A 17087-nucleotide genomic window follows, 5' to 3' on the forward strand; every position below is an offset into this window, starting at 1 on the left:
ATCTCCCAAGGTCAGCCGTTCGATCTTGACATCCTGACGGCGCTTCTTCCGACGGCCTTCACCTGCTTTGTCATCGAACAACAGATCAGCGCATAGCAGAGATAATTAAGGGCGTTACTCCCAGGTTTTGGTAGCCACGGCTCAACTCCATGAGACTCCTTGGATAGTGCAACCGCTGTAAAATGACCTTGTCTTAACTGGGCTAAACAAAATCCCTCCATACATTATCTACTTTTGTTGATCGATGGAAATCTAATAGAGCCAATTGGCTAGTATATATCCATCGATTCATAGAGTCATTCAACCTAGAGCCTCTTAGTGAAAAGAGTATGGCCTGACATTTCTCTACATTGACCTTGATTCTCCAGTCGTGGAACCACGGCTGGAGGTGATCTAAGATCGACTGTAATCCACGGGACGCTAATCTATAGGTTTTGCCCATCGCCAAGAGGGCAGTGTCGTCTGCATAGATATACAGATGACTACTTCTGCCGTGGATATAGCGAAACGGGAGGTCATTAATGGATATATTGAACCTGTATCATCCTGCCTAAGGTTTTTCCGTGCTTTTCCTAAGGCGTTAAGACAAATGTCGGGATGAGCCCTAAAAGAAATGGGCCACGGACCTGCATTCACTTCCCCAGACATTGGTGACGGCTCAAAATTAATGATTATTCACATCGAACTCGGGCTAGTCTCTTATATGAGACAACTCATCCTGCCTAAGGTATTCCGTGGTTTTCCTCAGGCGTAAGACAAATGTCGGGATGAGCCCTATAAGAAATGGGCCACGGACCTATATGCCCTTCCCCCATATATATTCCACCTTTATTATAAATTATGTATGCCCTAGTTCAGATAATATTAATAGTCTATTAAACATATGAGGTCACTCAATAAGTCGCAAATTGAAAGGACAGGGATATCTCAAATTGCAGCTTAGATTTCACGGCGCTTCTTCCGACGGCCTTCACCTGCTTTGTCATCGAACAACAGATGACGGCGTCTTGCCATCCTGACGGCAACACCAGCCAACTCCTCCTCGCCCCGTTCCGTGATCACTTGATCAATCTCAGCCCCCCTCGCGTATGTGGTACCTAAGAGGTTACGTCCAATTTCGGCTTCCCCTTCAAAATTTTCTAGAGCTCCTTCAGGGGAGCAGCGTAACCCGGAGTGAGACTAGTGGCCAACAGGCTTGGAGCTCACATATTTAGTTTTGTACAGCCCCCAACCCCTTGCAAGGACGCGTTTTGCGTACCTTTTAAATTTTCCTCCCAATTCTCCTTCGATTTTTTCCCTCAGAGAAGTTCCACGATGAGCTAAACTTGCCAACCGTAGACGAGTTCATTGCTCGATTGGCTAGAAACCTGTATGAGGCCACTCGTGCCAGCTCCAACCCGCTCATATCAGGCCTCGGCCGGTATGATCCTAGGTTACGGCGAAGACACCAGACAGGTCCACTAGCTATTCTCTTAAGACAGGAAAACAGGGAGGCAGGTGTCACTCCCAGATTTAGGTAGTAGATTATTAATTCATGACTTAGTCTAATAAGCAACCGCTGTGAAATGGCCTGCTCTAACTCGGGCTATAAATCCATTCTATCCCTCTTACAGGTCTACGGAGTGAAGAGTCAATTGACTAGTCTCCGGATCTGACAGAAACCATCAAAAAGTCAATTGGCTAATACCGTTATGATGGTTAAATAACTTGAGCTAACATATCGTCCCCAATAAATCCGTTTTGCTGATCGATGGAGTTGTAATAGAGCCAATTGGCTAGTCTACATCCATCGAATCAAGTCATTTTACCTAAGAGCCAACTGGCTAGTCTCTAAAATTGAGACATCTCATCCTGCCTAAGGTTTTTCCGTGGTTTTCCTAAGGCGTTAAGACAAATGTCGGGATGAGCCCTAAAAGAAATGGGCCACGGACCTGCATTCACTTCCACAGACATTGGTGACGGCTCAAAATTAATGATTATTCACATCGAACTCGGGCCCTGGCAGGGTTCAATCGTCCCCTTGTACAGATCACTGGAGTCATCAAGGAGCCAATTGGCTGGTCTCCTGATCTGAGAAAAATCATCAAAGAGCCAATTGGCTATTGTAAGATTAATCCCTACGCGTTCGAATCTTCAAACAGCCAAACTGGCTATCACCGTTTCGTGCCTAGACTTCTCCTCCATCGCGTCTCTCCTCCGGATCAGGTCGCTGTACTTCTGCCCCTCCTCCCCCCCCCCGTATGTTGTAGCTAATCAGTTACGTCCATTTTCGGCTTACCCACTGGAAATTTCTAGCGCTCCTTCACTGGGGCGGCGAAACCCGAAGTGAGACAAGTGGCCAAGAGGCCTGGAGCTCACATATTCAGTTTTTCACAGCCCCAACTCCCCCCTTGCAAAAAGGACGTGTTTTCACGTACCTTTAAAGTTTCTCCTCCCCCCACTCATTCATTCATTCCCTCAGATATCACTTAACCCTGAAGATGAGGAAGATGAACATCCTCGAAATGTCGGTGGATCACCAACTTATGACCTGGCTGGAAGCCCGAGAAAATTTCGAATTATATATATATATATATATATATATATATATATATATATATATATATATAATTATTTTTAAATAGTAAAATTATGTTTATCGTATAGCAGAAGGACAGCGCTTTACACATATTAATTTTCATTATTGTACAAGATAAAGTAATGCAGGAAAAAAAAGTTGAATATTGCCAAAATTTCACTCCTTTAAGCAGTATCTAACCCCTTAAACAGGGGCTTTCGTGCATATTACTACAGCAAAGCAATTATCACTGCCTATACATGGTTTTTAGTAACGTTTTCTGTGCCAACTGTGCATAAGTCTCGTATAAATATTTTACACGGTTTATGTGGTAAACATTAAGAATTTTACTGTAGATATTTCATTTCCTATTAAAAATATTTGATATAAATGTTTTTAGGTTTTTCTTTTCTACGGGTTTAACTGTTTGTTAACGTATGTCTATAGCAGAAAATATGTAGCAGTAACTTCCAATTTACCTCTGACAAAGGCTTCTTGTCTTCCACAACTGCCTTATTAACTTGTATTGCCAACGGATCACCTTCAGGTTCTGTCTTGATCACATCCATAGCAACTGAAAGAGAATTTAAAAGACTGACATTCATTGTACAAGGTAGAGCAGTGATAGTCAATCTTTTTTGCTAGCGTACCTCTAAAATACATTTTTTTATCTTCGTGTCCCTAAACTGCATTACAATTACATAAGAGATAACAAAAGATTATGATTGATGATGTACGCAAAATAAATTATTATTAACTTCAGTTGTTTTTAGCTTTTCTGTATCATGTATTTTTGTAATTATCTATCCAATTTGTCATTATTGTTTATTTGTATTCGACTGTAATTTTAATAATTATTTGTATGCACTGTTTTTGATATCTATTCATTATGTCATTCATTATATTTAATTGCCATTATTTTTAATTATCTCACTGAACTAATTTTAATAACTATTTCTGCTATCTTACTTTGTTGCATTTGATCAATGATTAATGTAGACTATTATATTGTTTGTATTTTCATCTCATTCCCATTTTCTATCATTCATTCTCATCATCATTTGTTGTTTTGTTCTGTTCTGTATCGTGCTAAACTGTAATTGGCCTTGTGCTGTTGTTTTGTACGTTAATATTCTAAATAAATAAATAAAAATAAATAAATAAATAATAATAATAATTATTATTATTATTATTGTTGTTGGTGTTATTATTATTGTTGTTGGTGTTATTATTATTATTATTATTATTATTATTATTATTATTATTAGCCATTTTCTTTTCATCATTCACAAAATAATAATTCTGAGTGGCCGGTCATAGAGTATCAAAATGAAACAATTCAATATTCTAACAGTACAAAATTTCTTGTTATATGGCTAGATGAACATTTAAAATGGTCCGTACACCTTCAGGAACTAGGGAAGAAATTAAGTAAAATTTGCTTTGCCTTGCGATTACTAATAACAGCATCATCTATTGAATCTGCTCGCACATTGTACTTTGCATACTTTCACTCTATCTTAACGTATGGTATAATCTTTTGGGGTAATTCACCTAATTCAATACAAATACTTAAACTACATAAGAGAGCAATTAGAGCCATAGTTCAAGTGTCTCAAACTACCAGCTGCAGACCATTCTTCAAAAAATTACACATCTTGCCATTACCCTGTATTTATATTTATGAAACCCTAAATTTTATCAAATATAATTTGTATAGCTTTCCTACAAATTCAGACACACACCAGCACAATACAAGAAACAAAGATAATTATTTTATTGAAAGTTTTAACACAACTCTATATAAAAACAGTTTCATTCATGCTGGTCTTCTTATGTACAATAGCCTACCAAATTATCTTAAAGAAATATCTGCACATCAGAAATTTAAGAAAGCACTTTATAAAATTTTAATCAAAAACTGCTTTTACAGTATGAACGAATTTATTGAAAATTGTCATAACTGAATAGGAAAAGAAAGCCTTACTTCAAACAATTTTACTTCCTCTTTTCCAGATCCCGACTTCGAGAAGGATGTCTTCTCATGAAAGACGCGATGGTTGAAATTGACTCCTGACTTCAAGACATACTGCAAACGGGACTTATAGCCGAAATCGACTGACCTGTAGTTTTTTTCAATCAAGTTCCAAGTTTTGTATATTTGTATCTGTGTTGCATTTAATTATAGTTATTACTTTTATGTATATTATGTAATTAATTATTAGTTTGTAAATATGACATGTCCCATATCATGTATGTGATCAGTGGATGCAATAAATGATTATGATTATGATTATTACCATATATACATTAGTTATTGATGCAAGGGAAAACAAGAGTTGATACTGTAAAACAATGGGTTGGGTTTTTCCGAGGTTTCCCCCACCGAAAAGGCAAATGCCGGGTAATATTTTGGCGAATCCTCGGACCTCATCTCATCTCACTACATCTCGCCAAAATGTAAAAAAATTGTACAAAATTGTAAAAATTGTAGAAAATTACTAAATTGTAAAACTATAAAAATTTGTAAAAATTGTAATTGTAATATTGTAAAATGTTGACATGTTCCACATCTTAAAGCTTCATTGCTCATGTAAGATCTATGGAATAAAATAAATGAATGAATGAATGAATGTTCATATAACTGTAATAAATTTACTTCTATTGTACATAACTATTCATACCACACATTTTATAGGTTCTCTCAGACTTCAAACAAAGATCTCTGAGATGGGAAGATGATAGCCGAATTACCTACATTATATCTGTGCCGTCGACGTCATGAAAGCAATCTTGATAGTCATTATTACGACCATCATAATTAACATGACTATTTCGTTTATGTGACGTCATTTCATTTTCGACCAATGAAGTGTAATGAAATTTTGAATTCCAACCGATCACAATCATACATCGCGATAATTTCTGCAGCTCGATTTGTCACTATCAATTTATCACATGATTGTTCTTCTATTTAGTCAGTCTCGCCAACTGTTTCCCCGTAAATCGATGAGCATGAATCCATTGTACTAAATAAAGTGCGAAATCCTACTTTCACACCTACATCTTAATCTTCTAATTCCATTTCCATCATATCTAAAGAAAATGACACTCTTTCATAACAATTGTTTATTTAATTAATGTAGATATTAATCAGGTTATTTGTAATTATATTATGAAATGTTTAATATAAATTATTATTTCAGCAGATAATGAAAATGTATTTCAGTACATGTAAATAACATTTTAAATCTGTATTTCGCTTTTCTCAATTGGCATTACTGAATAACATCCAATTTCTTCATTGCAGTAATCGATATTCATCTATTTCAACTTCACAATATCTGAATAGGTTAAGTATTCATAAGTGTACAATTATTAACATTTTATGAGCGAATTTGAGAGATAAGCTTATATTATTTACATTTTTATTTCATCACGAAATAGTCCTAATAAATGTCACTCGATGTCTGATCACCCAGATACACCCACTCGCTTCGCCCCTGGATTTATCGGGGATCTCAGACCTCTTGTGACATTACTATAAAAAATTTCTGCCCCTCTTCGTTCGTATAAAGTTCATGATATAGGCTATTCAACAATTTCATTGATGAAGTGATAATAGTGCACAAGGGTATAGATAGAAATCTGCTCCTTAAGCACTCTTCATCAATTACAAATCTTACTGGTCGTCCAGGGTTCGCATTTCGATGTCTTTGTTGAGAAATTATGTGACAGAGTTAATATGGTAAATTGATAGCTGGGGCAAGCGAGTACTATAACTTTTATTGCGATCCAGTATGAGGCTGGTTCTGAATCACAGATGTGGCTGTCTTACTTCCGCACGCAGCAAGTCAGCTAATCCAGGGATTCGGAGACAAGCGAAGGTTCAGCAGACAGAACACAACACAATCAGCGGCGAGACGTAAAACACGGGAATGAAATCAAAACGTAGCAAAAAGCGAAGTTTTTATAGTGGAGAGAAGAGGACAGAGGAGAATGGAAGTATTGGCAAAGAGGGGGGCATTGAAGAGAAGTGTAGTGGACAGGAAAGAAAAGAGTAGTGGGCTTGCTAAGTGAAAAGAGCACGACTTCATAATAATCGAAGGAACCGACATCTGCTTTCCTTTCATTCTCTACACTATCAGACCTATACATTCAACCAGAGCTAGTAGCTCCGACAGCCACGATCCGCCACAGCTCCGAGATCGACTCTGACTATTTCTCCGAGAGGAAAAGCGTACTCCGACGTCACAACTCGACCAGTTGGTAATGACTGCATTACAGCGACCTTCTCTATTGCAGAGGCTATTCAGTGTCCAATTTCAATGTATATGCCCAAAGTACTCTGACAGGTACAGATTTCTTTTACGAGTCGGAAATCTTCTGCACGGACGTCCCAGCTTACTTCCCTCTCATCTGTATAGTCTGTATGTGTACCCATATCATCATCATCATCATCATCATCATCATCATCATCATCATCACAAAGTGATGGTGTGGTCAAGTCACTGTCATTTAATATTAAATGTAGGCGTCATTTAGAATGATGGGTGAGCGGCTGTATCTTCGTAGTCAGTGCACTGTTTACTTGTAAGTGTTTATTAGAACACGCGATGGCACTGAAGACATAATTACACAGAATAATTACATTTAATAATAATAATAATAATAATAATAATAATAATAATAATAATAATAATAATAATATTTTAAAGTAACTAATTACTTAAAGTAAAAGTAATTTGCCATTACAACTTGCATACATACATACATACATACATATTATAATTTACATTCATTCAATTATTTATTAATTCATAATTTCCTGCAAACCCAACTGTCTAATCTTTCCTACACCCTGCCTTCCTCTGAGTCCCCGCACATGATGCATATTATCTTGATGTCGTCTATCACCTGATAGTTTCTTCTTCTCCCGTTCACAATTCCTCCCAGTGTATCCTTCAGTAGGCAGTTTCTTCTCAGCCAGTGATCCAACCAATTCCTTTTATTTCTCTTCCTGACAAGTTTCAGAATTATTCTCTCTTCACTTACTCTTTCCAACATAGCTTCACTTCTTCTTCTGTCTGTCCATTTCGCACGCTCCATTCTTCTCTTTGGCACTGATATATTTCATCTCACTCACTGCACTGGCACTATGGCACACTTCACTGACGCTATACGAGTAGAACACATTTCACTGACACTATAAACTTTTCACTGATCACAAAATTTCACTATCACTATATATTGTGATCATAGCAATCACTTTAATGATTACAGACCAACTAACCAGATAAAAAGGCTATCCAGACGATTTTACGGCGGTATTTTAACATCTCTCAGATGGAAGTTTCAGTCACAACTGAATGCGGAAATTTCATACGAATTTCAATACCAGAATATAAACACTGTTGACTACAAAAATCCAGAAAAGGATTTTTTTGAAGTAGGCTACTGCAACAGACAGATTGCGGCTCGATTTACGAGCTACGTCGTTCTATATAATAATAGTAGGCCTATGGTAAGTTCTAAGACGCTGTTTTTCTGAATGTCACGTGTTACGGTAATCAAGTGATACGTCAACACTTTTCTCATACGGTCCGTACTTTCTTCCATCGAAAAGAAAAAATTATACATCCCGTGATAATAGAGTATCTCGAAATACTTTTTTTAATTACTATGTTCGTTGTACTTGTTGAAAGACATTCATCTCTAAACAGATTTCCCACAGGAACGTACCCAGTCAATACTTAAAAAAACTTACCTTGCAGTCGACACCGACAGAGCTGTCTCATGAAGGGGACGCTTACCTGCAAAAACAAAACAAAACTTCTCACATTAGTCTTATACGACAATATACTACCACTGCCACCACCACCACCACCATTATTATTATTATTATTATTATTATTATTATTATTATTTTCATTATTAATATTATTATTATTATCATCATCATTATTAATATTATTATTATTATTATCATTATTATTATTATTATTATTATTATCATTATTATTATTATTATTATTATTATTATTATTTTCATTATTAATATTATTATTATTATTATCATCATCATCATTATTAATATTATTATTATTATCATCATTATTAATATTACTATTATTATTATTATTATTTATTATTATTATTATTATTATTATTATTATTATGTTTCTAATGCTTTGTTATTCGAGCTATAACGCATTTTTTGGTGTAATGACGCAATTATTATTATCAACTACCCCATGTCGCCGAAATTACGCCAACTTGCACACACGTAGACAGCGTGCTCAACATCACGAATCGCTCATTGTATATATTTTAATATTTAATTGTATTGAATTGCAGAATTGACTGAACATGACTTGGAAATCATGAGTTTGATAGTGACGATAGCGTGAAAGATAAAGCATACGTACCTGGTGAAAACGACAATGGCATTTCCTCAGAAAATGATTCTGATGTGGTTTGTATTTCAAAATTATACATATTATGTATTAAAAATGAGTAGTTTTCATGGTCAAGTACTTATTACTGTTTTATACCTCCAATTGGTTATACTCTTATACCGTAGTTTCAAACACCATAAGACTCAATATGAAGTGGTGACATCCCAGAGAAACTGGCTGGTGGAAAATAGATAAAGCAACGTGGAAGAGGAGCATTAACAAGGAGCGAGTAGGGGTACAGTAAAAATGAACCTGGTAAGTGGAAATGTAACGAAGACAGTGGAAAACGACAAGTGAAGCCAACATTTTAAATATTTCCACTCTACGACGAATAAAATCAGAGGATGTCCAGAGATACTACAACAGAAATACGCCATAGATCATACACGTTGCATTATCATTTTTTAATTAATGATAAAATGATTCATGTTCGTAAGACCATATTTCTTAACACACTCTGCATTGGAGAATGGCGTGTAAGGAGCTGGGTGAAAATTGGATACGGGATAAGTCCACTATCTGGTTCTCATAACTAGGCAGAGTGCAATTAATTATTACCGCTTTAAACTCCAGTTTTATTTTCGTTTCATATTTCATGTATTTTTTGTCTATATAGATATTATAATTTGTTTTTACTTATTCCATTATTATACGATTTTCAATAAACATAATGTTAATAAACAAGAGAATTGTGTTTAGAAATATTAGCAGTATAATAATGCTGCCACCAATTTCCTTTCAAAACCTAGTAAGTCCATTTTTGGTTGGGAAGTTAAGAAACAAAATCGCGCAGCCTAATTCCATTTATGGCTCAAAATGAAACAGCAATAGAAAATCAGATACCTCATCATCAAGAAGACTGATTTTATTGCAACATCGCAGTGTTTCGCTAAGAATGCGTAAAAGCCTCGTTATCTAGATAATTTCTTGCTTCCCTGTAAAATTTTGTTTCTAGGAGTTATGAAGTTCTGATCATCATGCGACATGCAAGAAATTCAGTCTAAACTAACCGGCCTGTCGCACATTCGTAAATTCAAAGCATTCGAAAAGCTTAAGCTAACCTAACTTAACCTGTTTCAACTTCCTGCACTTCTCCGCCAGCCTCCACTTTCACAGCAATTTCCGACCCTCATTTTCAGTGTGAAATTGGCATCGGAACTTTTTTTATAATAGGTATGACTCGACTAGAAGCCAAGAATGTATATACAATTGCACCTTAACGTGATACGCAATAATTCAGAAAAACCTAAACTACCCAAACTTAATCTAATCTAATCTAACCTAATCTAAGCTGTAACCTAACAAAACATAACTTTAAAAAATCCAGTGTACACTGGCGTGAAACTTTCCTAATGTCACGCTTAGTTATGTTGGTAAGGCTGAAGAAGCAGCTGTACAACAATAGAGGTTTATTGACGGAGTACGATTGGAACCATCTCTGCGCTAGTTTAGCCAAAATTAATTGACCTGGAAACCTACTTGCCCTCAAATTATTATTGTTATTGTTTAGTCAATTGTCCGAAGACAGGTCTGAACCTCAAGTGATACCAGCAAGACACCACTTATGAGACAACTAGGCCAGGAGATAATGGGGTAGGATGGTCAGTTCCCTTCCCTCTCCATTACATACATCACCGATTAGCTACAAGTACACTAATCAGACTTCAGATGCATACAAACAATTTTTATTTCTCTGACAGAAATCGTCAAGTGAGATGTACTGCCTGTTAATAGATGTACATAGCCTATCAGCCAGAACCTTAATCGGAGGCAAAATTAGTATTGCTGGTATTAAAAGGAAAATGTAAAAAATTACATTATTGACCCTCCTATAGTTTATATACCTACCCCATTATCTCGTGGCTTAGTTTCCTCTTGAGTGATTCCTGATTGGTGTCACTCATGAGGTTCAGACCTGTCTTCGGAGAGTTGCCCAAGTAACTACAACTACTAAGCTTATAATGGAAACCCAAGCTTATGGTGTGTTTATACCCTTCGATAAATTACAGCAAGTTTTCTGTCGACAGACGCTGCGAATATTAATCAAAATTTGCCTAAGCTATGGAACCTACGTGCCTTAACATCACATTGAATGGATCATTAATAATAATTTGTTGCAATATTCTCAGACCGAAAAAGTTGCTTTGATTTTTTGTACTATGTTAATCTAACAATAAGTAAAACTTAGCATAGTGACAAAACATACTGAAAGCATATGGACATACTTAAATAAGAGTGTTCACTAGGAGGTAATAAAGGCGTTCCATTCTAAAGCTATAAATTGACATATAAACACACACATGCACCACAACCTTTCATTTTGCGATGCTGCTAACGAATTAAATTTGGGAATCGAGTCTATGCCTTTTGTATCACACGACAGAATGATGCATTGCGCCTATACTTCGTTCCATAATGTCTGACAGGAGAAGTAAACATTGCCAACAGAGCAGGAGGGACGTATATTGTTACACAACCAATGGAATGAGATCTATGCCATTGGTTGAATAGCAGTTATACTTCTCTCCACCTGTGCCGGTAACTTTCACATCTAGTGTCAGACATTATGGAACGGAGTACACTCAAAGAATAAAGTTCTATGCCGGCGCAGAGTGGAGAAGGTGAGTTACACAGCAGACTACATGTGGTCACTGAAGCACTGGACACACCTGTTGAATTCCCAGCAGAGCTTCATGGCTGCAACACTTTTTTGGAGTTTTAGAAAATATTATGCATCACTGAAAGTATCTATCGGCAAACGACAGTCAACACGCAACGCACTACTACACGGTACACAACAACTGCATTGCTGTCCGCAGAGTCCCTAGCGCCGCCAGCAGCTGGCGAGAGAAGTGGAAGATGCGAGAGGCCAACAATCGTAGTTACGTCATACGAAAATTCAAATTAATTCAATAATTCTGAAATTAAGTATATAATCTTGCTATTCTATTTACGTTATGAATATGTTATATCCATGTATTAATTTAGATAAATTCATACGTATTAAGGTTCGTTTAATGTCTCTAGATTGTTATGCAGCTACAGACGGTTTGTTTCCTCTGTCCTGTGCACTCATAAGCCTAACACGGGCAGAGTGAACATGACTCCGATTATAATGTGAAATGGTCATTAATCCGCGTTGTTTTCATATAGAGTAGCTTACGTACATATTTACGTAACAAAAATGTTATAATTAGTGTGATAGCAGACAAAGTTGCTCTCTGTCAGCCCTTGACAGAATCTTGAATCATTCGTCGCTGGCGTTTGACAGTACATGGATCCATCACACTCCAAGGAAATAACGCTCTGTGTCAGCCCTGCACACAACGGAGAAGTGAAAAGTAACTCAGAAACTCCGTCCATGTGCCTTTCGATTACACTGCCTTATAAACAAACGGGCAGCAGGCACTGTGCACCAGTGATGGATTTCAGGCGACCAGCGAAAGCCGAAATTTCGTAAAAGCCTTATACAATCCGTCATTGAGCAATGCTTACTTTCCGGTGTACTCGTCTCAGCCGGGGAAGGTGGAGTGGAGACTTAAGGGGAAATGTGCAGCGTGTCAAATGAGTTACTAGTGCCAGGCCTGCTCTAGATGCTCTGTTATATGCAAATCAACAAGTCCTTTTCGACAATAACCAAGATGAATTCAATACTCTATTCACCACCTAAATCTTATGACAAAAACCTAAAATTTAGAAATTTCAACAAGAAAAAAAGTCTTTTAAGAGTAAACACCCGTGAGATGTAAGGTGTACATCGATAATTTCATACTGGAGCAGGTCAACCAACTCCTTCAGATATTTAGGTTTCACCCTAAGATACCTTGAAGAATGTGATATGTCTAATAAAATCCAAACTTATAATAAATCTTTGAGAATCATTAACCAAGTCTTTTCAGTCACAAAAGTACAAAGACAAAGAAGACTTAAATCATATAAAATTTTGGCATAATCAGTTCTCAGCTATTCGACTCCAAGGTGACCAACGATTGCAGAAATAAGATTTCTACGAAGAACTGCTGGCTATAGTCTTCTAGATTACAGAAGAACACTGACACTGCAGAGAATTAGAAATAACACCAACTGTACAATATATATAAGAATGCGGACACAACTGGCTTCAACATGTACAAAAAATGGAGCGCCCAGACTACCTAGACAGATGCTTCACTACACATCATCATGAGGGATAAGACTTATTGGAAGACCTCACGAAAGATATTCGAGGCTAACAGGTCCTAGGCTTACTATTTGAGAAGATGATAATTTTATCATGCAAGCGGCAGCTTACTCAAGTGTTATAAATAATTTATTATTATTATTATTAATATTATTATTATTATCATTATTATATATACTTAGGATAATTTAGGTGCAAAATAACTTCTTTCCGTAGTCGTGTGGACTTGGCGCTGCCCAAAGTGGACTTGGACAAATTCACGCTATACGAGATCGTTTTGTGTGTGTGTGTGTGTGTGTGTGTGTGTGTGTGTGTGTGTGTGTGTGTGTGTGTGTGTGTGTGTGTGTGTGTCGAACACTGCACATGACCTACAAAACATAATTTTAAAAATTTAAAATAAATTTGAATATTAAATGGCACTCGCAAATCCTCCATTATCAATGTTGACTCTTTGTATTTTATTTATTTTTGTGTGTTCATTTTGTAATAACTACCGATTTAAGTTGGTTAAAATTTTAATCGGTAATTTTAAAGATATAATGGAAAGTTATGATTGGTGAAACTAGGGTTGAAGTACTTCCGGTGATTTAGGAAGTGAAAATCATTGTGAATTTGTGTTTTTTTTTTTTTTTTGAGTTGCAATTGATCATATGTGCACGGCATAACATTAACCTAAACAAACCAAACCTAAGCTCTTACAGATTCGTATATGCAAGGTGTTTCAATCATATCTTTAAAATTATCATTTATTCTTGTTAATTTTTATTTTTATATTATTTAAACAGTTTACTGAAAACATAAAAATGAAATAATGCAAACACATGGAAAGACTCGGTAATTTAATTATTACAAAAGATAATTCATCCAATAATAATAACATGGAAGTTCAATACGTAGGCCTACGTGTAATCACTCCAACAAACTGTGAAAGGCACTGTGGGACCTGTGTCCATGTGTCCACCTTTCCGACCAAATTATGTCCTTCCTTATAATTAAATGAAGAACAGACCAGCAGGGAGATTGTTACGCGGTAATAAAAATATTCTCTCATTCTGGGCTGTCTTTCCACAGCTAGTGCGTTAAAATAATCCGTGGCGTGAAGGGCCTAGACCGACCAGCCGGCTGCTGGCCTCACACCTACATGTCGAAGCAGAGGTGGACGATCATCCAAACAGAATGGAGGTATCGTGTGATTAGCACGATGATCCCCCCAGCCGTTATAGCTGGTATTCGCAACCGGATTTCGCTACCTATCGTAGCTCCCCAAGTGCATCACGATGCTGGGTGGTCACCGGTCCCATACACTGGCCGAAATTTCATGAGAAAATTTCTTCCGTGACTACAGCTAGTGCGTTTCGCGTAATAATTCATGGCCACAATTTAGACAAAGCTAGCAAACATGTCACTGTGACCACGAAAAAGGCTTTTCTATTGCATGCAACACTGAAACTTCCATCTTGAATATTTCTAGGTTCTCCGGTGCAGGAATCTGTGACAGGTTAGCTTACATTAGCTTACTTTAGGCTTTTCGTATGCGTTGTGTAGGTTAGGTTGGGTTAGTTTATACCTTCTGTATGCCTTGCTTATACTAAGTGAAATATAATGTGCGTTTCACGTTTATTTTTAAATGTTCTTCCTCTTCATTGCACGTGTTAAATAATCAGTTTTAGGTTATCTGTTCCGATCAATTATTTCTACATTTTACCTACTTTCTAGTGTTTTCAAGTCAACTGACGTCCTATACGAATTCTTCACATTCCGAACCATCTTCCTACTAAAAATTAGACTATTTTGTTTCACAATTTTGCATCAATAAAATCTTCAGTGTCGAATGCTATAGAAAATTCCTTGACAAATGAAGACGAAATGCCTCTACATATAGGCCGTACAGAAATTTTGTGATTCCAAGCAAATATGATGGATCAATTTTGGGCAAAAAAAAAAAGAAAAAGATTTTGCTGTATGTTTTGCATCCTAATGTTATCTTTATTGTGGCAAAATATGACTTGCATATTTTATTTCTATGATTTTCTCTCTAACCAATTGGTGTGAAACACGATACTATGATTTTATACAGTCGTTAAAACTTTAAATTCTCGCTCCTGAAAGAATGAGAAAATTGCATCATATTTGGCTTCGAGCAACAGGATTCGTGTCTAAGGAAATGTATTTGTAACGTAACTTATTATATTCCCTGGCTGATATAAGACGTTTGCAGCCGGTTATTTAACGACGTTGTATTAGCTACAAGCTTATTTAACGTCGATGGGATTAGTCATAATGAGATTTTTTTGAAGAGTATGAGGTCGAAGATGCGCCATGTGATTATCTGACATTCTGCTTACAGTTCGGGAAAACTTGAGAAAACAAAGCCAGTTGATCAGCCGAAGCGGGGATCGAAACCACGCTCAAGCGCAGCTCCACATCAGTAGGGAAGGGAACGTGTGCTTGAAGCAGTGTTACAGTAGTCTCTAAGATGGATGTAATACCCCTGCAGATCACAATGATGCAGTTCTACAATAAGAGTGTAACCACCTGACCAAGATCCCTACCTAAGGAAGTCTAAGATAGCCTAGACCTACAGGTTGTGTTAACGTTAAATTGCGTTATTTAATCGATCTATATCCTTGGCAATACCAAATTCAGTAAGAATATTATATAGAACTTCTCTCTTAACCGAGTCATATGCCTTTTTGAAATCTATGAATAACTGATGTACTGTATCCTTATACTCCCATTTTTTCTCCAATACCTGTCGAATACAAAAAATCTGATCAATAGTCGATCTATTAACTCTGCCAGTTAAAATAAACCATCATCATCATCATTATTATTATTATTATTATTATTATTATTATTATTATTATTATTATACGTTCATGTTCTATAAGCGCAATAAAGACAAACAAAATTGAGAGACGTTGTGTGACATTTGGCTGTTCAGAAGACCAAAGAATGAGAAGTGGTATCCATTTCCATAGTTAGGCCTAAGTTATTTCTGCTTTTGCTACGAGAAAACCGAAGGTAAAACGAAGTGATACTGTAAGCCTAGGCTAGAATCTTGATTTTATATATATATATATATATATATATATATATATATATATATATATAAATTTTGCATTCTTGTCCTGAAATCCTAAAACAATGGATCCAAGCAATACGAAGAGAGAATTAGTTTGTCTCCTACACAGTTACACTAGCAGAGATTGCACAAATGAATGTCGCCCTGGAATGCAAGTAAAATTACTGTTTCCTGTTCCCTGCTCACTTGCAGAAGAAAATTTCAGTAAGGGTGAAACTTGTACGTTGTTTTCCTCTGCTCTAGCAGGTTTCATTGTATTGTTTCTATTAATTATTTTTGGTATTTTAGTGATTATTACTAGCACTTCTCTTATGTACTGATAAATTCTACTGCATGTATATGAACAATAGTGTAAGTAAATAAACTAAACTATGTAACTTTGATTTATTATGTTTTGTAAGTATTCAGTACGTGCATTGTATCTACCAATTACACTACTCAACAAATTTGAACTTTTTTTCCAAACATTGATAAAATAGGCTGATCTTAACTAATTCGCATGCGCTGAACACGAAAATGATAGCGAAAAGTTCGTAACACGTCACGTTTTTGTGTTATAGGTACTTACTTGATACACTGAAAAATCAGGATTTTTGACCTATTAAAAATTACTTTGTTCTCATTTCTTGTGTGAAAATTTCCAAGGGCAGCTTAGATATGATAAAACTGATACAGTAATAACGGAACAGCTATTACGACTTCGTGGAATAAAACAGAGAAAGATAAAAAACTACCTTAATTTTTTCTCTTATGAGAACTGGAATCTTCTCTTTTGAAAAACTAGCAATAATTGCCCATCATCGCTGG

The 17087-nt window shown here is 36.2% G+C and overlaps 1 protein-coding gene across 4 annotated transcripts in view; it reads right to left on the minus strand.

The window, feature by feature from the left end:
* Positions 1–17087, minus strand: part of LOC138693491 (uncharacterized) — a 64380-nt gene that overhangs the window by 28837 nt on the left and 18456 nt on the right. For 2 of the 4 annotated variants that reach the window (XM_069817497.1, XM_069817494.1), the window contains exon 2: positions 3037–3131. The exons of 1 other annotated variant lie outside the window; for it this stretch is intronic. The gene's annotated coding sequence lies outside the window, so the exon portion shown is untranslated. Of the gene's footprint in view, positions 1–3036; positions 3132–8324; positions 8371–17087 lie in introns of all 4 variants that reach the window. One more of the 4 variants, XM_069817495.1, reaches the window with a different exon arrangement.

The sequence above is a fragment of the Periplaneta americana genome, chromosome 17 (genome assembly GCF_040183065.1).
Source record: "Periplaneta americana isolate PAMFEO1 chromosome 17, P.americana_PAMFEO1_priV1, whole genome shotgun sequence".
NCBI lineage: Eukaryota > Metazoa > Arthropoda > Insecta > Blattodea > Blattidae > Periplaneta > Periplaneta americana.